The sequence below is a fragment of the Rhincodon typus genome, chromosome 28 (assembly GCF_021869965.1).
Source record: "Rhincodon typus isolate 14 chromosome 28, sRhiTyp1.1, whole genome shotgun sequence".
NCBI classification, from domain to species: Eukaryota; Metazoa; Chordata; class Chondrichthyes; order Orectolobiformes; family Rhincodontidae; genus Rhincodon; species Rhincodon typus.
In genome coordinates this window covers 26,765,534-26,779,595 of record NC_063359.1, presented here as the reverse complement: position 1 = coordinate 26,779,595, position 14,062 = coordinate 26,765,534, and the positions used below count along the sequence as shown (strand labels likewise).

At 39.5% G+C, this 14,062-nt stretch overlaps 1 protein-coding gene across 6 annotated transcripts in view; it reads right to left on the bottom strand.

The window, feature by feature from the left end:
• Positions 1-14,062, bottom strand: part of ralgps1 (Ral GEF with PH domain and SH3 binding motif 1) — a 679,153-nt gene that overhangs the window by 577,331 nt on the left and 87,760 nt on the right. Inside the window, exon 1 of one of the 6 annotated variants that reach the window (XM_048613660.1) lies at positions 312-410. The exons of the other annotated variants lie outside the window; for them this stretch is intronic. The gene's annotated coding sequence lies outside the window, so the exon portion shown is untranslated. Of the gene's footprint in view, positions 1-311; positions 411-14,062 lie in introns of those variants that run through there. 6 annotated transcript variants of the gene reach the window in all.

Sequence of the window (14,062 nt, the reverse complement as noted above, 5' to 3'; positions counted from 1 at the left end):
TCCAGCAACTTTGTTTTTGTTCAGGATTCTTTGCAATTGGCCCCGAGTTTACAGAATTTGGGAAAAATCTAGCTATCAAGAGAAAAACAGATGACAGAGAATTGAAATGGAGGAGGAAAGGCTGGATGCACAGAAATAGGAACATGACAGGAAGATTATCTTGGGCCCCTGACACAGCATGTTATGTTCTTGTATCAAAATAGTCACGTTAAAGAAGAACAGATCAACTGTAAAGGTTTGTGTGCAAGGCAATTTTAGTACCAGAAAGCTTTTTCAACAGTTCATCTTAGAATAGATACTACTGCACTTACCCATATCCCTCTTTTAGTTTTGGTTTTACATCTGTATGGTTGAGACAAAGAGTGAACCGATGAGGAACTGTCACAGCCAGAGACTAATCAAATACGGTTATGTTTCTCACAACTCTGGAAATGAACAATGCTGAATGTCACACAGTTTTCTGATGTACCTCGATGAATCTATATTTCAATCTCTGCCGTATAAATACTCTCATTCCATTTACAATTTGCTTTGGAAAAATTAGGTATTCTCTGAATCAAACGGCAGCATTGTTTTGTAATGACGACATCACAATAGTCCCTGAAAGTTACATTCGCAGTAATCTCAGGTCATTTCTCCAACACAAGGTACACAAACTGCAGGGCTCTGCACTGATGTATTATCAGGAATTTTACAATCTACAATTGTTGATCACTTTTCAAATAGTCTTCACAGTTTTTTTTAAAAATTCATTTACAGGGAATGGGTGTCACTGGCCGCACCAGCATTTATCGCCCATCCCTAATTGCTCAGAGGGCAGTTAAAAGCCAACCACATTGCTGTGGGTCCAGAGTCACATTTACGCCAGGACCAGGTAAGGATGGCAGTTTCCTTCTCAAAAGGACATTAGGGAACCATATGGTTTTTTCCGACAATCAACGCAGGTTACCATTACAGTCTTATTTCCAGATTTTTATTGAATTCAAATTCAACCATCTGTCCTGGCAGGCTTTGAACCCAGATCCCCAGGACATTGCCTGGGTCTCTGGATTAATAGTCTGGTGAAAATAATCAAAGGCATCATGGCCTTCCTGCCTCACCTCCTTCAGAGATCCCTAGTATCACAGTTAGTATCCCATTTTACTGCAAAACAGGGCTTATGGTAACAGCTGAGATATATAGTGTGACAAAGGGATTTTTTTTCCCAACAGCTGAATGGGTCTTGCATTAAAATCTGTCTTCCGTAACGATAGATCAAGTTGCATTCATTAAAACATTGATTAGTTATATTACCACATTTGGTCAGCAACAAAAATATTCTAGGCCAATTTTTTTGTTTCTAATTGTACACGACCACAACCCCCAACCAGCATTTTTGATCAGTTTAAAAATCTCCTCGATAGAAATGACCATTTGAAGAGGTATTATTGTATTGTTTACAGTTGCACAGGTCTTTGGTGAGACTACAGTAGCAGCACTGCAAACAAGACGATGGCCCTATGAATAGCCGAGTAAGTTGAGCCTGAAACAGTTCTGATCAGGGTCATTGGACCCGAAATGTTAATTCTGCTTTCTCTCTACAGATGCTGCCAGATCTGTTGAGCTTTTCCAGTAATTTCGGTTTTTGTTTCTGGTTTCTAGCATCTACAGTTCTTTGGGGGTTGTTTTGTTAAATTGAGTCTATATTCTCTGGAGTTTAAATGAATGAGAATCTTTGAAACATGCAAGATTCCAGAGACAGCCAAAGTGTACACACCTGGAGGTAGTTTCTCCCGGCTGGGAAACCTAGAACATATACAGTCTCAGGATCAGATCATTGGTCTGAGATGAGGAAACAACACTTCTCAGAGGTTTCTGAAACTTTGGAATAAAAACAGGAAGTGGTGGAAAAACTCAGCAGGTCTGGCAGCATCTGTGAAGAGAGAAACGGAGTTAATGTCTCAAGTCCAATATGACGCTTTTTTGAATGGAATGGAATTTTATTTCAGATCTCCAACATTTACAGTACTTTCCTTGATCTGGATCTTTAAAATTGTCTCATTCAGAGAGCAATGGACACTCCATCATTGAGCACCTTTGGGATGAATCCATTTTTGAATCTCGAGGAAATGAGGACCAAGGGAATAGGTGAGAAAGTAGCATTCCAGCAGAAGATAGGTTATGATTGGTTTAAACAGTGGTACAGACTCAAGGGGCAAATATGGTCTGCTCCTGCTCCTAATTCTCATATTCTTGTGGTATTGAATTGTTTCAAAATGTAAAATAATTCAATGAAGGCCATTTGATTTAAGAAATAACAACTAGGAGCTTGAGTAGGCAATTCAGCCTCTTGAGTCTGCTCCCCAATTTAATAAAATCATGGTTGGTTTCTACGATTCAGCATTTAAAGAAAAGCAACGAGCTCTCGTTCTACAATGTCCTAGTTGAGGACAGACGGGGGTTCTCTATTACTGTCTATTTCTTCGCTGGTCACGATATAATTTGGGATTCCTATAGTGCTGTGGCCTAAGATCACCAATAAGGATAACTTCGCAAGACATTTATTCACCATATAAGGTTCTTTAAATGCTGATGCCACAAAAGTTGCGCAGTGGGATAATGTCATTGCTGCTAAAAAAAAAAATGGTTCACTAGTGTCTTTTAGGGAAGAAAATCTGTTCTCCTCACCTGGTATGGCCTACACGTGACTCCAGACCTACAGCAATGGGGCTGACTATCAACTGTTCTTTGGGCAATTTGAGATGAGCAATAAATTTTGGCCCAGCCAATGATGCCCACAAATAAATGAAAAAAGCAGCTACCCTCATCAGATTGTTTCTCACTGTATATCCTGCAAACCCATGGCTGAGCCTGAAAGATGCTCAATCTACCTCAGGTTACTTGGGAAGGTAAGGCATCTCAAACGTTTGAGCAAGGAGTGAAGATCTTATGCAGTGGGTGTAGGTAAATTCCACCCATTCCTATTCTGTAAATATCCACAAGTACACATGCCCGTGGCAAAGCAACAGGAGCTGACAAACTTGCTGTGGTTCTGTTTTATTGAGATCCACTCCTGTGTTCAACATAGTGTTTGTCCCAAAGCAGGGAAATGTTTCTAAAATTAGAGTTTGGCAATGATGCAATAGTAAGTTTGTACCATTAAATACAAGGGAGTTAATAAGCTCTTTGCAAGCACCTACTTCAGCCTAGGGGCTTTCTAGTTAGCGGAGAGCAAGAGAAAGAAAGAACATGAGAGTTCTAGCTGCAGTGACCACAACTGACGCATTGAAGACCAAAGAAACACATAATTTACTGGTGTATACAAAGCATTCTATTTTGTTGGTGCTAATCAAATCCAAACAGAAGAATTGTTGCCCTGAGGTACGTGTTCAAAATCCCCTCAAATTAAATTGCTTCAAGTGCTGTTGTCCCGCTTCTGTCACTGTCCACCATGATGCTAGTTTCATCCAAAAAGACAGAACAAAATGATTCAGAATCTGGCTGCGTTAACACAGGTCATGTATTTCAAGGCACTAGCCTATCACAGGATCATCAACAAAACCCTGCAGCGTTGCTCTTATGATTCAGGATTGAAATCTCAAAGCCCCTTTGCCTCCCTGCTTGGGGATGCTATAGTATATTTATATTGGACAGACAAAGAATTGATTTGGAGAATTTTTTTTATCCCTTGTCAATCCTCTACACATTTCAGATTTCCTACATCCACTTCCACATTTTATGTACTCTCGTACTCGCTTTACCTTACATCCTATTATTTTTCTGTTACCTCCTGTCCCCTGTGCTTTAGTCACTTCCACAGAAAATATGCTTCATTCATTTCACTTCCTAGGCAACAAGACCAAACCAGCAGGAAAATCGGAGCGTGCTGAATGACAGAGTTTACTCTGACAGAATCGTCTCTAAACCATGACCATTAGACAATTACTATCCAACAGGAGAACCCAAGCATTTCACCTCTCATTATCTGCAGAATTCCAATGGGTGGAGGGGGGCTCAGCAAAATTATTGGGTGGAAAATGAACATTGATGTTACGTAGACAATCAGACCTGCTGTTTCTATTGTCTACAGGAGAATCCAGTATTATGCAAATCAAGCCAGCAACTAATACATCTGTACCTTACTAGGGACACAACAAAGTCTCCCCATGGTCAATTAAAAAGGGGCAGATGTTAACACTCTTGATAATCCGAAACCTAACAAGAAACCAGCAAAACAAAATCAGCAGCCATCTTTGAACACTGGCTGTAAACAAAACAGATGTTGGAGCAGGACTAAGTTCTGGAAAATGAGCCTGTGCCTGGCACACCCTCTGTAAGTCCTGAGGCTGCGACGCTTGTTACGAACGGGAGGCATTCCTAAATAACTCAGTTTGACAGTTTCCTGGCTTGCGTCCCCCATTTATTACATGGCCTACTGTGCACCATTGCAGTCCCCACACTGGAAATGGCACTAAACACTTTCATGCATAAACCCCCCTCATCTTACATTTACATGAATGTGAAACTTCATAAATGTGACCAAACCGCAAGGTTTCAGAATATATAAAAAAAAACAAGCAGCCGTGGTGTTCTACGAAAGGAACAGCATTCACATCAGAGCCAGTAAACAAAAATAACAGTCTTCAATTTGCCATGCCACAATGCAAATAAGCCAAGCCATTCCATGCCAACCACAGGTACGTATAAACAAACCTGGTTACCCTAGCCAACACAGTTGCCAAGCAGCAGAATTTGTTATTAAAATCTAGGAAACGAGTCTTCGTTAGTGCTTGTTGACGAGCTGAAGAAACCTACAAGTGCCCGGTTGAGAGCCTGGAGGGTTTTATGAAGGACAAGCCTACACTGTGTTGCTTTATGCTACTGTACAAACCACAGAAAATGTCCTGCATTGTCCCAGGACGTGAGACCAAGTAACAAACAAATCAAAGAAAGGCCAGCTACATAAAAAGTGTACATTAACCTGGCTGAACCCTCCCAAAGGCAGTGACTTAAACTTGCAGATGCACAAGGCAAAGCTAACCTGAAAAAGTGCAGATGTCCAATGGATAGATAATAAGATAGTTACATTTTTACTGTTGAAGCTACAATATCAAAAAGTACATGGATTCTTTCACTTCATTGACACAAGTGTCAGCTCAATTGTACTGCACCTTAATTGATTGCTTTTATTCAATTAATGTGTGACAACTTCAAGATAATCACCACAGTTACTGAAATTGCAGGTGTCATAAGCATAAGCAATTTTTCATTTTCATATGTCTGTTGCTTAGGGATGAGAACCTTTGAGCAATGATTGGTTGTGGAGACTATAGGGAAACCAGATGCAATGCAACCATCACAAATCTGTAAAAGCCCAGATTTTTAAAGCAAATGTTTTAAACATAGTCTCTACGCGGCCAGCATAAACGTTTTGTCCACTGTGAGAATGGTCTTCATTATAAACTGAAACTCCAATTGAGATTAATCAAAGAACCCTACAGAGTAAAAGCATCCCCACCCCAGCCCAGCCCTGTATTTCCCATGGCTGATGATTCACTTGACCTAAGCATCCCTGGACACTATGAGCAAATGTACCATGGCCAATCCACCTAACCTGCACATCTTTGGACTGTGGGAAGAAACCAGAGCACCCAGAGGAAACCCACACAGACATAGGGAGAATGTGCAAACTCCACATAGAGGTTGGAATCGAACCCGGTTCCCCGGCACTGTGAGGTAGCAATACTAACCTCTAAGCCACTGTGCCATCCTGCCGCATCAGCTAGATGATGGCTGGCAGTTAACTGCTGAACTTTGTTTACATTTCAACCAGGCAGATAAATTAGAATTGGTCAACGTATTGCCCTGAAGAATGAATCAGAGAATGGCTATCACCTGATTTTGTTAAGTGGAAAAGAGCACAATGTGTGTACTTCCTATCTGCAAATTACAGGAGCCTGTGTATTAATCGATATATATTCTGTAGATTCCAGTAAGTGCACAGTGCAAGCTCAGGTGACAATTTTAAATGGGTAAAGAACATAATTCTTAGCACAAGACTAACTGACAAATAATGTCCATCATAGAATTGCATCTACTTTTGGCTGCAGAAGATTGTTTTAATTAACCTGTTCAGATGTATTATGACAAAACTCTGGACCAGTTAGGACTTGAACATGGGCCTTCTGCCCCTGAGGTAGGGACATTTAGCTTCAGCTTTTGCTGAAGTATGAGAGGTACTTTGACCTTCCAGAGTAATCAAAGGTGGATTGGTCAATTCTCAGGACTGAAAGCAGTTGCCTTCTGCTCATTCATGTCTTTGCATCCTGGACAGTTAGAAATGATCTGATTAGAGTAGCTATCATCACCCAGGATAACTTTAAAATACCCTATTTCAGCTTCAAGTCTGCAGCGTAAATAAATGGCTCAGGACCTTTTATGAAGTTGCCAATCGGCCAGTGTGATAGAGTGCATAACTGCAGGAATCCCAGTGTGTGTACTGACCAGTGGAGATAGGTGTTTTGTAGACTGCAGTAGAGAATCCCTGGGCAGATTTCTCAATGGCACATCAAGGAAAGGATGATTAGTTAACTGCTCCATTTTAAAAGGTGAATTTGAGCACAGGACAGATTGCATTAAGATGCTTGAGGAAATTCTGATACGCAGCTGCAAACTGAAGTGTACCAAACATATCACCTAGTAAGGAGAAAACATAGAAACATATAAAATAGGAGGTGGAGTAGGCCATTCAGCCCCTCAAGCCTGTTCTGCTATTCAATATGATCATGGTTGAAACATTGAACTCAGTATGTTGTTCCCACTTTCTCCGCATACCCTTTGATCCGTTTAGCCCTAAGAAATATATCTAACTCCTTCTTGAAAATATTCAATGTTCTGGCCTCAACTTTCTGTGGCAGAGAATTGCACCAGCTCACAACTGTTTAGGTGAAGAGGAGATTAGGTGTCACTCAATCAGATATGTTCCTCATGGAACCCAAAAAGAATGAATGCAAGAGTTGTGTCGCGAGGGGCTTCCTTAAATTTAGACAAAGCTTAGCAGTTAAGTGTCAGTCATTTTCTAAGCAGTGCCAATACCTCTACCAATTAGAGTAAACTTGCCAACCATTCAGCACTGTCTTCTCATACAGGACAAATGTTCTTCCCATTGACATTGCAAAAACCTTCAACAAAATGTGTGTTTTCTCATCGAAGATTGAAACCTTATTTCAAAATAGAGCAGGATTTTTACTAGCAGTAAAATTGATTATTAAAAATCTTTCTCCTCATTCTCCAGACAACAGACTAATTGCAAACACACAAGCCTTTTCAGATACTCTGAACTAGCCCTGGAACATGTCCAGGAAACCTTGATTCTCTAATTGAATTAGCAACAACAAAAATTTGCCCTGAACACAACCACCATCTTCTCTACCTCATCACAGTCCTGGAATTGGGATCATTGCAGACAGCAAATTAGAGACATGAATATTCACCTCAGACTCTGTGAAGCCAGACACTTCTGCTCACGTCTATTAAACTTTCCAGTAAACAACTTAAAGCAGATGCGAGATATAATCAAATGATTTTTAAATCGCAGCAACTTCAGAACAACCTTAGTGTAGAATCTTCTATTCTTGCAGCTGGTGAGCTTGGAGATGAGAATGCATTTAGATCCAGGCATTGTACCTGAATGCCATGCATTCTCATCTCCCACAGATCTGGCCAGGAAGGTGCACGGTCAATGTTTCTGCCCTTTGCCCCCAGTTAAAGACCACTTAAGGGACCCAATCCTACCATCACTGGGATGAAGCTAGCTGTAGGCGGCCTGTTGCTTATGGTCAAACTGTGCAGGCCACTTGTCACCATGGGTTGAGGGACAACTGGTTATTAATTGGGTGTGTCCCTCAAGCAAAGGCAATCAAGCTAAGGAACCAGAGATTTGGGAGGATGGGTTGAAGAGAGGGACATCTCTTCCTTCTGCATTGCCCATTGTACAAAAGCGTATCCCTCACCCACATGACTCACCAGAATCCTCTGGGGGGGGGGGGGTTGATTGGCTGGCAGCACTCAATAACAGGATTTTCTCCTGCCTGCCCCCTCCACCGGGTCTTCATTCCAGACAAAAGCCCACTGGTGGCCTCACTACTGCCTGATCAGACTGTGGCTCTGTGGACTTCCCTCAAAAAGATCTCCAGGCAGCTGACAGGCAAGACCCCAACACCGGAGCTGCCCTGAAGTGTTATACCCGGACAGTATAATTAATGATGACCATTTCACTAAAACAAAATCTAGCGTTGATAGAAGCACTTCTCATGTCCCCAGCCAATATTTCGCAGTAACAAATTCTTCTCAAAGTGCACCAACTCTGCAGGCAAATCAGCAGCTAATTTGCACACAGCAGGATCCCATAAGCTGCAGCGAGATAATTAACAGATAAACTGCACTGGCATTGCTGGCAATAGGATACATGTTGTTAAGGACTCCTGGGGTGGGGGGATGGTTCTTGAACTGACAGCTGTCTGACTCTCAGCTGCAAGGTCAATCCCATCAGCTAAGGCTGGCACTCACAGGACAACCCTGACAGTAGAGGAAGAAAATAAGTACTTCCACAGTTAACCTAACTACCAGTCTTGGCAGATAAACATTCATTCATTCATAGTCATAGGACATGAAAATGAAGCTCATACTGAGCTTCTGTTTGACATTAAACCAACCAGCAAGGGACAGCAGTGACTATATTTAGGATCAGTCCATTTGCATCATTTGATCTCAGGAACAACCAGAGAAGTACAGGCACGATCAAGGGCCAAGATTTTGCAAGTGGCGAGGAACATGCTCAAAAGGGGTTTCCAACAAGATGCAACATTTAGGGCAGAGCAATTCCCTGATATTTGTGTTATATGCTTCAACTTGGCATATATTCAGGCTTTAAAGAAAAGTTCCTTTTTTCCAGGGTTTCTGATCCAGTCAGAAATTCAATTTGGGATTTTTAAAAAAATATTTTCTACTTCAGTACTACAATACCAGGTTAATTTCTGATGAAATGTATTCGAAAGATCATGTAATGAGTTTTCTGAAACTGAAATCAAAGAGCAGAAAGTAAGTACTGGGAAAACAGGACGCGAATATGACAATATATTTTCTTAATATTAATTCAAGAATGTCATGTCTAGTTGTCAGCCAATTTAAAAACAAACCACCTGACATAGAACAGTACAAAATAGGGTTTGAAGTCCATGCTGTGTCAGTGCCTGCAAGCAGGTTAGTGTGTGTTTTCCACATCAGCTGTTATTAGCCATCTGAAACTGACCACAACATCAGGACTCAGCACCAAAACAGAAATCCTCAAGTCACAGTCTGTCATTCTCTCCTCCACTACAGGCTGAGCTATACTGCGAACCACTTCATTGATTTAGCAATCCATAAAATCAATATGATCTTGCTGTTTCCCTTTCCCACTTACACAGCTGCTGGGCATGCCATGACATACCTTGTTCAATCAGGTTTAACTAGGTTTTTTAACTGTGATCTGAACATTAATTATTACTGAACAATAGATATGATCCCTAACAAAAAAAAAATCACATTTTGGAGAGCCGTTCAATGCTTCCATTGTGATTTATTACAAGACAATGTCTGAATTCAAACCAGTGGGTTTTTTACCCCAAAACAAACAAAGATCAAATCTTGAATAATTATTGCTCAAGAAAGTATTTAAGACTGTATTTTCATTAGCATGTATTCAAACACATTCATCTGGGTATCTTAAAGGATAACTTTACACGCTTGTGGCTTAAAGCGATGATTAAAAATATATAAAGTCAACCACTGAAATTCTCATTAAATTTGTTTCATTTCATTCCTCCACAGGACATGAGGATTGGTGATGAGGCCGGCATTTGTTTAGCATTGTCTCTGGAAAAGGTGATGGTGATCCACCTTTGCAGTTCACAAGGTCAGAGGGAAACTATTCATTTCTCCTTCACTTAGTCATAATGTCCTGTTGTTTAGGTCTTTCTGATGATCATTTACATAGCACCATTACCCCGGCAGCTAAATACAAAATATATGTCTGCATGTACCTCTCATTACCACATAGGTCTGTTTACCTTGACAGGGTCAATGGTCTGATTTACCTAGTGTTAAAATCTGGCATGAGGAACTATTTCCATTGCCTGAGGTGGTGCTCACTCTAAGAGGGAATGCTAATGAGGCTAAGTGTTTTTGTCTTTTCCATTTGTGGGTGTGTTATCATCAAACCAAATGGCAGCTGACAGAATTAGTCATGTGGGACCTTACAGTTTTCCCATTCATTAACACAGTTCACTCCAGAAATACATTAAAAGATTGGATTGCCCAAATATCACATTTGTACGTCCACTTCACATTATTTTGAATCCATGGAGTAAACCCACTCCCCTGTATAATTATTATGGATCTCATGTTAAATCTTTCTTTGCTCACTTGAATTTGCGTATATTGCCTCATCCATTTCACACATGTAGAACGTTGATATGTTTGGATACGGAAGAGCGAGTCCTCCCACCACATTTACCTTATGCCAAAAAATTTTCAAATATTGAATTAAGCAATCAAATTTCCTGTTGGCTCCTGAAAAATGAAGGTTGAGAACAGAAATAAAACAAGAAAGGGGGCAAAACAAAATGTCACTAACTATAAACATTGGTGATTAATTATTTTGTATTCCATAAGAATTAGCTGATTCTCTTTATAAGCCCCAGTTTCTTTCGGTATTTCTTTTCAGTTCTAGCAAGAATTGCTGGGATAAACAGGAACAAAAATACACAAACCACAATATGCAGAGTGTTAGAATAAAAAAAAAGCCCTGGCCAGATGAACAATCTGAAGCCAAGCTCCAAGGGCTTGGAGCATTCTGGTGAGTGAGGTCACTGTCAAAGATCACCACTATGACAATGACGCGTTTGCTTTGGCCATGAACCAAGTGTGACTGAGTCAGATAGACAATCCATGGCATCTCATCATTGGTTTGCCAAAAGCTGAGAAGACAACCAATGCAAATGAAGTTGGGGAAAAACAGAGTTAACAAACCAAACAGCGACTCTCCAAATCAGAGGCAAAGGTAGATGTGAACACATGGATAATCTCATTTCATCAGAATGCAATGGGAATCCTCCCAGATTAAAAGAAACAGAAAAGGAGACAACAGGGCAATGACAAGGAGGAGGTAAACACAACCCCCATGAATATCAAATACCAACAGCTCAACAACAGGCTGAGTCTATCACACGTGCTAACCCGGAGCCTGGATATACACATAACAAAGTCAAAGCACATAGAAAAATCATTGAGTACAGTGCACAATTTCTCAAAATCTCTTTGACAAAGAAAGAGGAAAGCATTATGAAAAAATCCATTTCTGTCAGCTGGCAAAAATTCACCATTACACTAGCTGTTACACTACCAGGTGAAGAACATGAAATTTCAGGATACCTACAGAATTGCAATCAACAAGGGTGAATTAAGTCCCAGAAATTTAGTTGTTATATACATGAATGCTAATATGTGAAATTTTATCAAAGAACTTGAACAGTTAAAAGAAAAGCTAAAATTAAGATAAAAGTAGCAGAACACTTGAGAATTATGCCATATCAAACAAATCAGATTCTAACCTAATTGAATTTCCAACATTCTCGGCATTATTTCCAATACATGAAACAGAATAATTTTGTGTCCCTATATATAGCTATTATTCTGAGCAAATGGTTTGTTACAGTTGTTAGAGCTGTTCCTAAAACTGTGGTCATGTTGATACATGTTCTCGTTCATTAATGCTGAAATAGGAAGTGCATTTGTCCTCTGTTTAAATGCAAAGTTTCATATTTTTGTTTGTCTAGTTAATACCAGGTTGGACAACACAAATATAGGTACCTACCATTCTGCCAAAATTAGGATTTTAAAAAATATTTTCTCCAATTTAATACATCTTTATTGTCTCATCGACAGCAAATGCAAAAACACAAATTTCAAAACTGTCTGACGTTCTGTCTAAAAATTTTATCTGAAAAGACAGAATTAAAAAAAACAACATCTGTAAGCATTTGTTAGTATCTTCTTTGATGATTTATTTGCTAACAAGTGGCAGGAATAAAAATCATGTTAAGTGCCGCAATATACATTACTGTCACAAACAACACAAGCTTGTTATGAAATTATGAGTGTCCAAGGCCAAAGTGGGCCTGGATGGCTGACATTAGCTGCGAATGTTCAAATAATTGTCTCTACTACACACACATGAATGCAAAAACTGATCACGTGCTCTCTTTCAGCTAAACATCAGGCCAAGTCTCTGTTAATAAGTACCTCTGTTAATCTAATCAGGATTGCAATCCCCTTCATCCTTGAATTGCCGATTTGAACCACTTTTTAAATGTAGCAAAAGGCTGTGTTTAATGTAATCTTTTTCTTTTGTATCTATTGGCAACCAGAGCAAGGTCACTGGGTGCAACAGACATGTTCTTGTTGAATGCATTAACAATGTCGCTATGTATACTGACTAAAACCAATCTTCCTCCAGGCTGGCCCCATAGGTATAATGCATGTTTCTTTTGAAGGTTGAATAAAGTGACGTGACATTAAGTAGCTACAGTGATAGACTGATGGCTTAAATGGTTTGTAAAATATCATGGAAAATATTTTCATTGTGGTAAAAATCTTATGCCGAATATTTCCAAATTTAGATTTTGCAAAATTGTCTTCCTGTACATGAAGTGGTATGTATTTGTACGTTAGACTGAAAGAAGGCATAACTTCCAAGCCCCTGAGAACAAGTTCATTGACAACACGTCAACCGATTCACAAATTTAAAATTGCATTGAAAGAGCAGAGAGCAGGACAAAACAGAAAGTTTACTTACTGATTTGTCACTGATGTAAACATCTGGTTAACCAGAAAACCACAAGGTGAACCGTACTTCTAACCAATGCACCAATTCACACTAAAGTATTGATTGCAGTGGAATTTTAGCTGTTGAAATTCCAAAGAATATATTTTTTGTTACTAAGTGCAATCATAGTTACAGAGAAATAAATAAACAAATACAATTGATATCAGGCCTGAGATGTCTGGCCTACTGAAACATTATGCTGTGCCTCAGGTTTCAGAGATATCCAGACAGAGAAAAGGATGAATCAACAAACATTCAGATGTCAGTTAAATTAATCTCTGCACCACTCAATCCAATCTCAGTTGCTAAGTGGCTTGCACCACATAGCTAATAATAACTATCAAGATTGCATTAATAGATACAGGGACAAGTGTAAATAGATAAAGCAGCATGGATTACAACAATTCTGGAATTTCTGGTTATGCAGGGATGCAAGTAGTTGAATGCAATTAATCAAGTTTTAACAACAGGCATATTTCTGGCAAATTAGTTGAATGCCTTTGCAGGGTCACGTAAAAATTTTGCAAAAGCTTTTCTTAGATGGCTAACTATGCAAGGTCGAAACCTGTTAGAACTACAATTACATGGTCAGCAGAGGAACAAGAGTAGCACACAGACTGACCTTTTCCTATTACAAAGATTAAGTCTGATTTTTACAAAATACTTGAAACAAAAGAGGAAGAATAACGTGGAATTCTGCGCATAAAAACTCTGATGGGTGAAGTTGCATCTCTTATGCTGGTTCAGTATTTGGATTGAAAACACAGCCAACCAATTTCAAAGTGAAAGCTCAGAATTGCTCCATTTTGATTGGAACATTATTACTGTCACCTAGAATTTCCAGGGGTTTAACATTAAACAAATGTGCTTATTGCTCAGGCGAAAAAATATTTATTTGTCTATGATTGAGCAGCTTCATCATCAGTGAGTTTCGTCCTTTGCATAATTTGATTTCATTCTTCTGTAGGAGATTGTCAAACACAATCTTGAATGTTAGATCACATTCAAGACACAACAACATCATTCACCATTACAACATTAATTTGCTGTTGTGCCACAGCATCTAAAAAGTAACTTAATTGTGGTGCCTGAGAGAAATCAATACAAACAGCAGTGTCTATCAACAGTTGTTGAAATGAGTTCAAACCAAATGCAAAA